Source organism: Cupressus sempervirens, chromosome 6 (assembly GCF_028749045.1).
Source record: "Cupressus sempervirens isolate cs-2001-9-10 chromosome 6, ASM2874904v1, whole genome shotgun sequence".
Taxonomy (NCBI): domain Eukaryota; kingdom Viridiplantae; phylum Streptophyta; class Pinopsida; order Cupressales; family Cupressaceae; genus Cupressus; species Cupressus sempervirens.
In genome coordinates, this window is record NC_143123.1 from 171,469,615 (window position 1) to 171,482,719 (window position 13,105).

The following is a 13,105-nucleotide window of genomic DNA, read 5'->3' on the forward strand; positions in this document are numbered from 1 at the left end:
AGATGAAGAAGATAAATGTGAATATTTCCATGTGGGATGCCATTGCTACTATACCCATGCAAAAGAGGCTATTGTAGAAATAATTGGAAAGTATTGAACCAAAGGATCAGTCACCTAGCATGAAAAGTGCCACCTAGTACAACCATCAAGGAAGGTAGAAGAAAGTAAAAAGGTTAGACCTCCTCCATTTTATGTTTCTCTAATTATAGGGATAAACTAGTCCACAATTACGTGATTGATTTAGGGGCTAGTATTTTAGTGATGCATAGGTGTGTTGCTAATGTACTAATACATTTGGCATCAATTTGTGATGGCTATGTGTCACAATTAAGATAGAAATGTGTTGCCACTGTGACAGTAATAAACATCGTTGTTTTTTAGTCACAAATTATGACGTCTATCCTATACCATCACAATTATGATGCTTATCCATCGCTATGTAACCACTTTATTGTGACATCAACCTCATCACAATTCTTGTGGCCGATGTCGTAATTGTGACGAAAACCTCGACAATTGCGATAGCAGCTGTTGTCTTAGCTACAGCAACCCCGTCACAATTCTTGTGGTGGATGTCATAGTTGTGATGGACACCCTAGAAATTCCAATAGAAAATGGCGTTGTTACCACAGCAACCTCATCGCAATGCTAGTGGTTGGTGTCACAATTGTGATAGGTATAAAGTAAAACAAAAACAAAAATTTCCTTAGTTGAATCCTGATAGCAATATCACAAGTATCTAGTACTCCAAGTGTTGCATACCTTTGTTTTTGTATCCACTATTTTAGAATCTTCACAAAGACTTAAAGTTTCAAGAATGATTTGGGTACAACATGGTGAGATATATTTTCATATTATATATATCCTAGATCCACATAACTTCATTCCAATTGCATCATTGCATCACTTTCAGATTGAATAGGAATGCCTTAATAGTAGCTAATACATTTCCATACATATATTATTCCAACAGCAACCTCAATGATATGTGTAGGACTATAAAAGTTCTAATTTTTGAATAATTGTGCACATAGATACACCGCAAACATTTATCCTGATATACAAGAGCTATTCAAATCAAAATACAATGTTGAGTTCATCAAGAATATGCAACATCATATTTGTGTCATCCAAATTAAGTCTGTAATAATTAATTATGAACATGGCACTGAGAAAACATTGGTAACAAAGGTTTCTTCTGATGTGCAGTTGTTATCCTGGACTGAAATAGGATTTTCAAATATAGCTAAAGAGATTGCTTTGTTAGCAGGCCTGATAATTTGGTTGACATCAATAAAACCCATCAGACAATGTTTCTTTGAATTCTTCTACTACACTCACCACCTGTATTTGATATTCATCATCTTCTTTGAACTGCACATTGGAGACATGGCATTCTCTCTTGCACTACCTAGAATTTTCCTTTTTCTTCTTGACCGTTATCTCTAGTTTCTCTAGTCACAAAAAATTGTACATGTTATATATGCCAGAAAAATGTCTTTAAGCATAGTACAACTAGCTATTGCAAAGCACCCAAGTAAGTATACATGCCCTATTAAACTCAATTTGTTTATGTACAAATAAAAATAGGTGGACTTTGAGTGGAAAAGATACAAATAAAATAACGTTTAGTTTCAATTTATATTTATCTTGCATAAGCACTTTTATTCACGAACCAAATCATTTTAGGGCTCACAAATTGCAAAGTAAGGAATCTATTATTTTGTGTTTCTATGAATTGAGTTACATGCATTTATATCAGATTCTCATTCACATCGAACTATGTTATTCTAACAAAATGTTTAAGCATATTTGAAGATATTTTATTACCCCTTCAACCTTAGGAGGAGTTCGCTGGTCATTCATTTAACTTATGCCAATTATTTTCACATCATTTGACAAAAGGCTCATTCAGACATTTTCAAATAGTTTTTGAAAAGTTGTCAGAGTATTAGTATGTCTATTTTCAACTTTTGACATTTTTAAAGGATTTTGAGATTGTTTCTCGTCTTAATATTTTTATTTTGCGTCAACTGTCATTACAGGTTTGTCCAATTATTTAGGGAATAAGGTAGAGTTTCAATCTGATCTTTAAATGTTTTTTGATTATTGGGAGACCAAGGATGGTTAGGAACTTTCTGATATTGTTCTATTTGAAGTTTTGATCTGCCAGTAAATGTAATCACCAGCCCCAATTTACAATTTCATTTACATACCCAAAACTTATAATTTTGTATACCTTATTTATACAACATTTTATTGGCATATGCATATGAATATGAGAAGATCAACAAGTCTACTATGGAAACACAGGTTAAGTACATACAATGTAAATGAGTCAAGACACTCTTCGACTAAGAAAATTCTATACATGCTGGCGTATAACCCTATGAGTGTTATTCTTTTGAACCTTCCTTTTATATCACATTCAAAATGGCATCCTTTCAGCATTGTTTCTACTTCAAGCATTGACTCGGACCAATTCTCTATACTAATCAAGTGCCAACGAGGATGGACCAAAAAGCTTGACAACTTCATGGAATGTATAAACTTTGTGGAGAGACCTTCACATCTTCAAGCAATTACTGAAGGTCCTTATGGTCCAGCTTCTAGTGACTTCTTAAGGTATCAAATTATTTATTTAGTTTTATTATTATATGGTAAGACTATTAGATTATCATGGTGAGAAAACATAAGCTGCAACATATATTATATTGTGCATATATTTGGGCATTAGTCGACTTAAATCAAGATAGAAGATATGCTTAAAAGGTGTTGATATAGTTAAAAAGCCTTGATAACTCCTACAATTAGTTACTCAAGAGAAAATACTATAACTTGACCAGGGACCATTACAATTTTTTTCAAAAATGTTGAAAATATGCCTTATTCATCCAACATAAAACGTAAAATATGTAATCTCAATTATGTTCATCTATGCAGGTATGAAGCATTGGTACTGATTGGTGGAGGGAGTGGAATAGCCCCACTGCTGAGCATTTTATCAGAAACATTGCATCAGCATAACATTAAGAATGGAAACCATGTTCCCAGGGAAGTCCTACTCATATACTCAGTCAAAAAAGCTGAACATCTATGTGTCCTAAATCTAATATCTCCCTCAACTATCTGTCCAAATTATTCTAGGCTAGTGAAAGTAGAGGTGCAAGCATATGTAACTCAAGCAGAAACCCTAGATACTGAAATGGGAAAGCTAGATGTAGAGGGAATACCTTCAACTACTGAAATATTTTTTAGCAATGACCACAGCAAAGGAGGAAAAATCTCTGAGGTAGATATGTGTATGGGTTCTCTACATTCTATAACAAGCACAAACAATACTTTATGGCATGCAGCAATAATTGCTTCTGCATTGTTAGGATATCTTATATTGAGCATTGTACTAAATCACTTCTATATATACCCATTGGATAACAACACTTACACTGTGTTCCCATGGTGGGCTAGAGGACTTATAACATTTATGTGCATGAATTTGGGGATTGTGATCTTTGGAGGCTTAGTTTATATGGTTTGAAAAAGAGTTCAAACCAAGAAAGCCCACAAGTCAACACAGGAGATGTATGAGATGCAGTCAAGAGGCAATATAGGGGAGCAGCAAAGCGACACCATTTTAAGTGGATGCAGTATCCATTATCATCAATGGCCTAATCTTCAAGGTAACTTCATTTCTTGTGTAATAAAAAAAGATTCCGTCCCTTATGGATCTGCTGTGGAAATCATGGAAGGATGCCACCCGATTGTTTGTTCACCATCTATAACTAAGCAAAGCGACTGGCTATGCTGAAACTTGGACTAGGGGCAATTCAAAAATTTTATACTGGGCTTACATGGGTCTAGCACTAAGCTATAAAGAATTCATGAAACACACAATATATTTTATATTTTATATTTTTTAATTTTATCTATCTAAAAATGTCAGAAAAGTGCAAAACCATACATGCTTTCTAATTTCTAGTAGAAAAGTAGGAGTTTCTGTTGCAAGTCAAATTGTGATATTTCTATTAGGATTCAACCATGTAGTTTTTGGGTCAAATTCAATGGTCCATGTTTCATGAGTAATGGTTCACAAGAGCCCATCTCTCATGAGAATGAATGGAACACTCAGCATTCATTGCACTCATTGACCCATGAATGGAACACCTAGATGTAATGAGTGTGAAGTGTTTCATTCACTCTCATGAGAGATGGGCTCTTCTAAAACACTATTCATGAAACATGGGCTAATGTGTTTGACCCAATAAATACATAGTTGAATCCTGATAGCAATATCACAAGTATCTAGTACTCTAGGTGTTTCATACCTTTGTTTTGGTATCCACTGTTTTATATGCTTCTATTATGAACTAAAACATTCTTGTAGTTTTCTTGACCCAAATACTTATAATTCTTCTTTGTGATTGGCATGTCAAATTGGAATACATCATTGGAAAATTTGGTCTAGAAATGGATGGAAAAAATGTGGGTGTTATAGTGTGTGGACCAAAAAGTATCTAGGAAAGTGTAACATTGGCCTGCAGGAGTCACACTTCCTTACCAGGTTTCAAATCCTCTGTTGCACTGGATTTTTACTCCATCAGTTACAATCTCTAGTCAAGTCTTCTCACAAGATTTGAAGTCCTGTCCACTTTTCTTTCTCAAATGCACCTGTGTATGCAAAAAAAAAAAATTATACTTTGAACATTCACCATACTTCATGAATTTTCCTATATCATGTCCAATAATTCATAGACCCCACATAGTATTTTCCTCTTTACCAAACTTTGTAGTTTTCCTGAGTACTATGTAACTTTTATGTAATGAATTTAATAAGAATGATATACTTTGAGCCATTCTGGAGGTTTTAACTTTTTTCTTTGTCTAACTTTTCCTTATGGTATCAGCTGAGCATTCTCACAAATGTTTCGAGAATTAAAAATAAAAAGAAATTTCAAGATTATGGAAGAATTTGGATGATGTCAAAATACTAAGAATAGGTTCCAATGATTTGGATAAATATGTAATAAATTTTTATGTTCACAGCATTAGAAAAAAATTAAACACATAAACTAGGGACATGGATCTCCTTTCCCTCTGTGCAAACATTTGATAATAATAATAACGTGTATGAACCATATCTATTTTTAATTGGATTAAGAAGCCAAGTTAACAACATTGTTACAGTAGAATCATAATAGCATCATGAACAAAATAACTATAGTAACAACATTACAACATGAGGAGAAAAGCCCAAAGGAAACTAAGAGCCAAGGTAAAAAGGATAAGCCTCGAACTGAAAGTACCAATAAAGGCGAGCAAGGAAGGACTATAGGTAACAAATAGGATCCTCTAAAGGATAATGTCACAGAGAGGGAATTAAGGAAGGATGGGGATCCTCCTGATAAAAAAGAAGGAAGAATTATAGGATGCCCAAGATTGTGAATTGGATAAACATATGGTGAATTTTCCTAATGTGGACCAGAATGTTGGTGAGTTGTAAGGAAGGCTTTGATGTTGTGGGGGAAAAAGATTTAGTTGGGGGTCCAAAAGACACTAGGATTGAAGAAATTAATACTGAGTAGGCTAACTATGTCATTGATGTTCCTAATGATATCGCTAGGGAGGTACGAGAGGGAAATCTTGAATTTCTTCATAGAGCTAAATTGTGGGCTGATATTTCCCTAATGGTTGATAGTTGGATTTATAATGAGGTGAATTTTCTAAAAAGGATAGCTAGGAATTTGTAATCTAGCCTAGAGAAAGAGGAAAATAAAAGGATGGAACTGGAAGCCAAGGTTCGTGACATTCTAGGTAAACTTTTGGATTATGAGGCCAAACTTTGCTAGCTTATCAAAAATAGTGAGTAGAATATGAATATGGTGACTTCTAGTCTCTATGCTACTACTACTAGTGTAGATAAGAGAAGTGTGAAATAAATTGTGTCCCCTTCTAGTATCTCTTTCAGTGGCAGTCCTAGTAAGCATACCAGGTTGAGCACAAAGAAGGCAATTGAGACAGCTCCTAGTTTTATTGTGAAGGACTCTATTAAAGAAGTGGCTAGCCTTGGGAGGAACTTGGCTAAGGTTGTGAAAGAGCTAGCCTAGTGTTGTGTTGCTTCTTTTTGTCTTTTTGATTATTTTGTCCTAGTCATCCTCTGTGTGTTTATTGGTCTTTGGTTCTGGTCTCTGGCCATGTCTGCTAGTCCCTATGTTTTCCATAGTATGTAGGTGTCTATTCTAATGGGGTTTTGATATACTTTTTATTGTATTAATTACTGAGGTTTCAGGTCCTTGTAAAACTTGTGGTTTTCTACTACTTTGATACCATGGACTTATTGGCTATATTTTATAGATTTTGTATGGGGTTTCGGGTCCCCCCAAAACCTATTTTAACATGAATCCAAAACAACATTACAGCGGTATTAGAAAGAGAATGTTTTTACATGTTCATCACATTTGTATTCATTATAAGCACAATAGACATATATATCAATGAGGCAACTGTGGACGTGCAACTTCTGTTATAAAACTAAAGCTGGAAGAAGGGAGTAGCATAATGTTATAGGAGTGTTAAAGCACTTCCCAACTACCAATCAATTGAAAATCCCTACTTCTTAGGCCTTTTCATCCTTCTATTGGAGAGGAAAGTAGAGAAGAATCTAAAATGTATCATGTTGTAGTTGGCTTAACTCTATCTCATAACTATGCCTAGAGTTTTTGGCCTGTAGATTAGTTGCAACATAATGAAAGGATGATACTAGCCAAGTCACTAGAGCTAGCAAATTGGAGCCTATTTGAATTTCTAATTCTAGTGGGATAAATGAGTGGGACAAGAGGCCTGACATCAAATCTTCCCAACATTTTTAATAATGGCAAGCTTGCAAGAGTCATAAATCATATTATATGCATGAGAGGATCCAGGAATAGTGGATTTCTATGACCATGTGAAATGGAAGAGAGATAGAATGGGAGTTTTAGCAATCTCGCACAAGAACAAAGTCAAAAAGAATTTGTTAAATATTCTTCTTCCCCACAAAAGGGGCAACATGGGGTTGGAATGAGGAAATTCAAACAGTTCACTTGCTACCAATCTATAGGTAAGAAGTTCCTACCTCATCTACAGTGGCAGTAAGCATTTCCCCATACCTGCCCTTACTGCCACTGTAGAAATTTTTTTAAATAGTATACTTTTCTACTTGGATAAGGAAAATTGAGCATGAAGATAATACTTACCTTACCCATAATATTGCGTTGTCGACTTATTCCCACCCATTCATAAGTTTTCCCATCAAAATAGCACACAATTTTCATACTTGCCCATATACCTTCACAAGAAAAAATAATAATGACAGTAGGACTAGATTTGTATGCTGCTTAAACAATCCATGATACAAAAAAGTGGAAATCAAAGTAAGTTTTGCAATTTTTTCTGAAGATTGAACTCTCCAATTTAGGCTCAGTTACAATGAAGTGAGACACTAAGTATGACATTTGTGGCCCTAATTATATTATTCATAAGCTTTCTTGTCTTTTCCACATTCCATGAGCATTCTATATTATTTGTCACAACCCATTTTATCAACTCATTATGTGAATAAAAAAATTGATTATTAACTAACTATTTATCTATGTGCATTTGATGTTTCGATACAATGAACTAAATGTGATGACACTAAATAAAAACTTATGTCAATTAGTATTTTATTATTTTACAAATATCCATGACTTGATATCTTGTTAGTCTAAATCTTTTCCATAGGTCCTCCTATTCGAATAATTTATAAATAAGATTGGTAAAATTGATTGTGTTTTACAAATCATATATAGGCAATATTTTAATTATTTCTATTGACTTGAATTATGATCTTTTGATTCTGACATTGTCTAACTACAATCTATTGGCATGAGGTGGATGCTGGTCAATCTTTTTCCCCTCTCACTTGTTGAGTTAGGCATCATCTGGAAAAGGGAGGCTGATCATGATAGTGAGGAAATTGTACTGTAAATTTTAAGAACTTGTACACATGCATCAATCATAAGTTGATTGTATGATAATGCAGGGTAGACACACAAAGGTTTTCTCAAGTGTCACCACAAGTATCTGTACTCTCATTGCCTTTCTATCATTGCATGAGATCCAATGAAACATAGGGACTCATTATTTCCCTAGTTAATTATGATAATCATATCATTGGTAATAACACAGTCCCAAGACAGTGCTAAGATCCAAGGATGCAATAAAAAAGCTACAAGTTTAGAACTTCATGATAGTTCAAAGCATGAAGCCTTAGATGCATAGGACAATAGTCTAAGCATAGGACAAAATAAAGAAATATTTAGTATCTTATTGAGCTTCACTTTGTTTTGAGAATAGTTTAACATTCTCTACTAAACAGGGCCAACCACGTGAAGGTGGAAGCTCATTTGGCCCCACCCCCCTCCCCCTAACATCACTTTACATTCCCCATTAACATCTAACATTCATTCATTCTTTCAACCATTAATAAAATGTAACATTCAATCAATATCACATGATAACATTCAATCAATATCACATGATAACATTCATTAACACATTAGATTTGTTAACATGCAACATTCATCAATATTCTACATTAACACATAATTCATGAACATTCATTAGCACATAATTAAATTCATTGAGACATAAAATTCAGTCATTATCAATTAAGGTATGTAGATGAAAATTATTTCTTTTTTTTCTTTCTATTTATTTTTTCTATGTAAGCTCTAAGAGGAGCATCAGTGTCATCATCAATTCCCCCCTCATCAGTCGTTCTGTTCTCTGTTCTTGATGATCTCAAATTCCTATGTTGTTGCAAAGGGGGGTCCTCTACAATAACAAATAAATGAGTTAAATTAAAAATAATTTATTATAATTGTTACAAGTATTTAATTATTTTAAATAACATAATTGTGGCACTCTTTACCTGATCTGACCAGATCATTTTATCTGGACTCAATGTCAACACGCTCATGAACATTGACCCCTCGATCCTCTATAGCTGCTATACAAAATTTTACGTTAATCCAAACACCAATTTCTATTACATATAAAAAATTTAATAGAAAATGTATACCTCCACCACTGGGATGCACATCATGCGAAACTTCAGCATCGATAGATTGTGTAGAAGGATTGTTAGGCTGCATTCGAACATCCTACGCATTGTTATCATTGCTTGCTTAAAATAGATATACTCACTTTATATTGGAACTTAACATCAAATATACTAATTGGTAAAGTATTCAATTTGAAATAAATTTCATTTAGCTTATTTACCTATGGCATAGATGCATCATTATTAGAACCTTCCACACTGATTTTAGCTTGTAGCCATTCAGCCACGGCTCTATAGCCTTGTTGGAAGCTAATTCTCTTATCCTCTTCTATGAGGCATCTCTTGAACTCTGAGCCCTACATTTTTGTGTGGTATGGTGAATTTTGCTTGCATTGTTTCATCAACCAATGGAGGGTAGTTAAAATATCAAAAGGAAATGGTAAATAGTTAGCATGGTTTCCAACCCTTGTTACACCTTATTTTGGTCATATTGGAGTTGTTCTAAACTATCTTTGGTGTTTGGGAGTCCTAGAGGATCCAATTGCACTCTTGGTTGGGTGTATAGAATAAAGGTCAAGTGTTGCAATCTGCCCTATGATTGGTAACAGCAAGTTTTCCTTAGACCTAATTTGTTTTGGGTTGTGTTGATGTTTGTTTTGGTTTCCATTTATGTTATAGGGTTGGAGTTATCCAAAACACTTGGTGTCAAAGTTGGGTGTATGAGGCCTTGAATGGTACAAGGGAGAAGTACCTAGTATGCAGCCTTATGTGATGAGTTGGGTCATGAATTAAAGGAGTAGTTGTAACAGCAGATTAGTTCCTTGTTTGAAGGTGAATCAAGCCTTGAATGTTCTTGTGGAGAATAGAGGATTGGGGTGATAACTTGAATTGCTTAGTTGTTCCAAGGTGCTAGGAGTTTGTTGGTGCTTCCAAAGCATGTTACTTTGCATCATATATTGGTGTGGAGGAACACTGAGATCCAAGTTGAGGATCAGAAGAATAGACAAGCTAGTCTATCCTAGCATTTTCCGTCACATTATATAAAAAATTTGATACAATTTTTCATTTACTAATACTTACAACTCGTGCTTGAAGTTTTGAAAAACCACCAAAGTCGAGCTTGTGTGTACCGTGCTTTTCTAGTCTTGCTCTTGTTGCCTTTGATGTGTTAAGCAATCTATGAAAAGTTTGAAATATGTTAGATAGTATAAATATAGAGGTTAATTAGTACACAATTATATTCTCAACAGTATCACATACCTTGTTGTACTCTCTACTAGTGTAATATTATTTTTCTTGTCAGCTTTATACTTTCCATCCAAAATTAAAGCCTGCCACTCAGCCTTAGGAACATAGGGCGGACACTCGTACTTGGGGTAATCCCATAAATTTTTTCTATACTGGTCCCTAATATACTTCAAACATAAACTACCTTTTTCAAGGAGCTTGTTTCTCTTAAAAACATGAGGTCCAAAGAGTTGGGTCATGCTCTCTATAAGATCATCCTTCAATGGTTTGTCTTGGTTATTCCACCTTTTAAGTAAAAAAAAACATGTTAGACTCATAAATGAAGTGAAGCTACCTTTAATATAGTTCAAGAAATGGATGAAAAGGAAAACTATTCTAGTAATGATATGAAATCAAAATAGTGGTTTGGGGTTTTAGTTAGGATATGATGTTCCACCAGGTACGCAGGGTGGGCCCAAATATTTGCAAACACTCATCACCAAGTTTTCTCCAAAAAACATCATTCCCTACAAAACAATCATGGGATCATTAGTCGATGAAGAGTGATCAAAAACTAAATTACTATTATATCACTATAGAATAATAATAACTTTAAAGTACCTGGAACTTTGGCTACTTTTAATGGAATGCCTTCACCGTTGTTGACGATCAATATGACATCCTTCACCATTCCCATACTAGGAACATAGGACCATCCAGGAAATGATGTTGCAGCTCCTATTGCAAAAAGTTTCATAAGTTTCATAAGTCTTTGTCACAAAGTATAAAAGAAAAAATGATAATTGATGTTAAAAAGTTGTAAAAAAAAAATTGTTTGTTGCTGTCATAAGAGAGAAAAAGAGGGATTTGTGTACCAGTAGATGGTGCAACAATCGATGCTTGTAAGCTTTGTGTTGTCGACTCAGCAGTCAAAAAGAGATTTCTGGTTGTCCTGGATGGAGGCAACATCATCATAGGATACAATTGATTTGAAGCTAAAGAATAAAATTGTTAGAGCATGCATAAATATAGAACGCGTGGACTAGCATGGACAAGATTGTTAAAGCATTAAAAAAAGGATTATTCGAGCATGTATTGCCAATGATTATGATCATTCCTATATATATTCAGTGGAAAACACAAGTGGGGAATGGAACATGTGATCTACCTGAACCACCTATAGCATCCTCATCCTGGGAATGGGGCTCGAAATCACACAAAAAACTCTGTAAAGACAATGCATCCATATTTTAATTAATGCCATAAAAGAGCATAACATAAAAACCATTATTGAACTCTTGTTATAATTAAAAATTTCATTAATACTTACTTTTAAGGTTTCAGAGGTGTGCAACAATTCAAATCCCCTATATTTTATTTCCTGAGTAGTAGGCTTTCTGATTGCCAAATTTATAATTTCTCTACCAATTTTCTTTAGCACCTTTTTAATCGAACCGATCGGGTCATTGGTCTCTGCTAAATCAATATAGAAAGGGTCCTCCTCAGGGGGGGCCGGCTGCTGAGGGACTGCAGGTTCCTTTCCCTCCCTCTAACCACTGGCCCTCTGTGACAACAATAGTATTAGTATTATCAAAATTACTCCAAAACAATGAAGAAAACAACATTAAAAAAATAAGATTTTGCTTCTATCTAGTTTTCACAATTACAATGAGTTTTACTTGCTCATGTCTAGATGAGCCAGGAACATTGCCAACATCCCCTTTGGGTAGTTGCTCCATATTGTGCCCCTATGTCAAAGATCAAGTATAAAAATGTTAGCCAAAAATTTATTTACTAAATGGTATGTTGGAGTCATTGATTAGAAGTTTTTTTAATAGTATGTACCACCCCCATGATAGTAGCCTCATTTGTATCTATGTGGTTCAAATTGTAATCAATAAGAAGCTCTTCCCCTATATGTATTGATTTTATCGCACAGATGAATACATGATTTCCCTCATGGGCCTCAAATATGCAATTGGATTGCTTTATAGTTGACCCAGGTCATGTAATATTTATAAAACTTGCAATATTCCCTGTTGCTTTTGGCCTTCCATCAATGTATATAGCTACACTTTTACTTTGATTATTGTCTTGTTGTTGTATATAATTAGCTGAGAGGGCATACCTACACATACTTTTTTTATATTGAACAGTATGCATCCAACTTTTGTAATCGTAACATGGTCCAACATACTCCATCAATTCAGAAACTTTTTTGTAAGACACCTTTATGCCATCCATAGAAAATAGGCCCAAACCATGTAATGATGATGGTGCTATGCAATATATCCTCTCGTTAATACAAAAATCAGTGTTTATTGGAGGAAGTTCCTTGGGTACTCAATGTTTCTGTAGATGTTGGTACCTCAAGGGCACCTCGATGTCGCCTTCCATCTCATCATCATAAGAACATGACCCCCCTTGAGCAAGGAAAAATTTCATGCATTTATTGAATTTTCTTCTAGTCCTTTGACCTCTAGTTAATCTCCCTGTTCTAGATAAACTACATGTCTCACTTTCCTCTTCTATTCTTATATTTCCCTCACTCAAGGAAGACACTTCTAACAAATACCTATTCACTAGTACCTGAAAATGGGAGAGATCTTAGAAGACATCAATCTTACTATTGATAAGTGTATTAAATAGACTATCTATAAGGAGTATTGACTTATACCTATCGATCCATGAGACTATGCGGAATGCTCCTGAAAGGGGTTCAGTTTCCTGCAAATATAATTCTATTATCATGAGCATAATCACATCATAATCATGATCACATCCATCACAAGCATT

The 13,105-nt window shown here is 34.5% G+C and overlaps 1 pseudogene; it reads left to right on the forward strand.

Moving 5' to 3' along the window:
- Positions 1–614: 614 nt before the first annotated feature.
- LOC149551799 (ferric reduction oxidase 2-like) lies at positions 615–4,614 on the forward strand (annotated as a pseudogene).
- Positions 4,615–13,105: the final 8,491 nt, after the last annotated feature.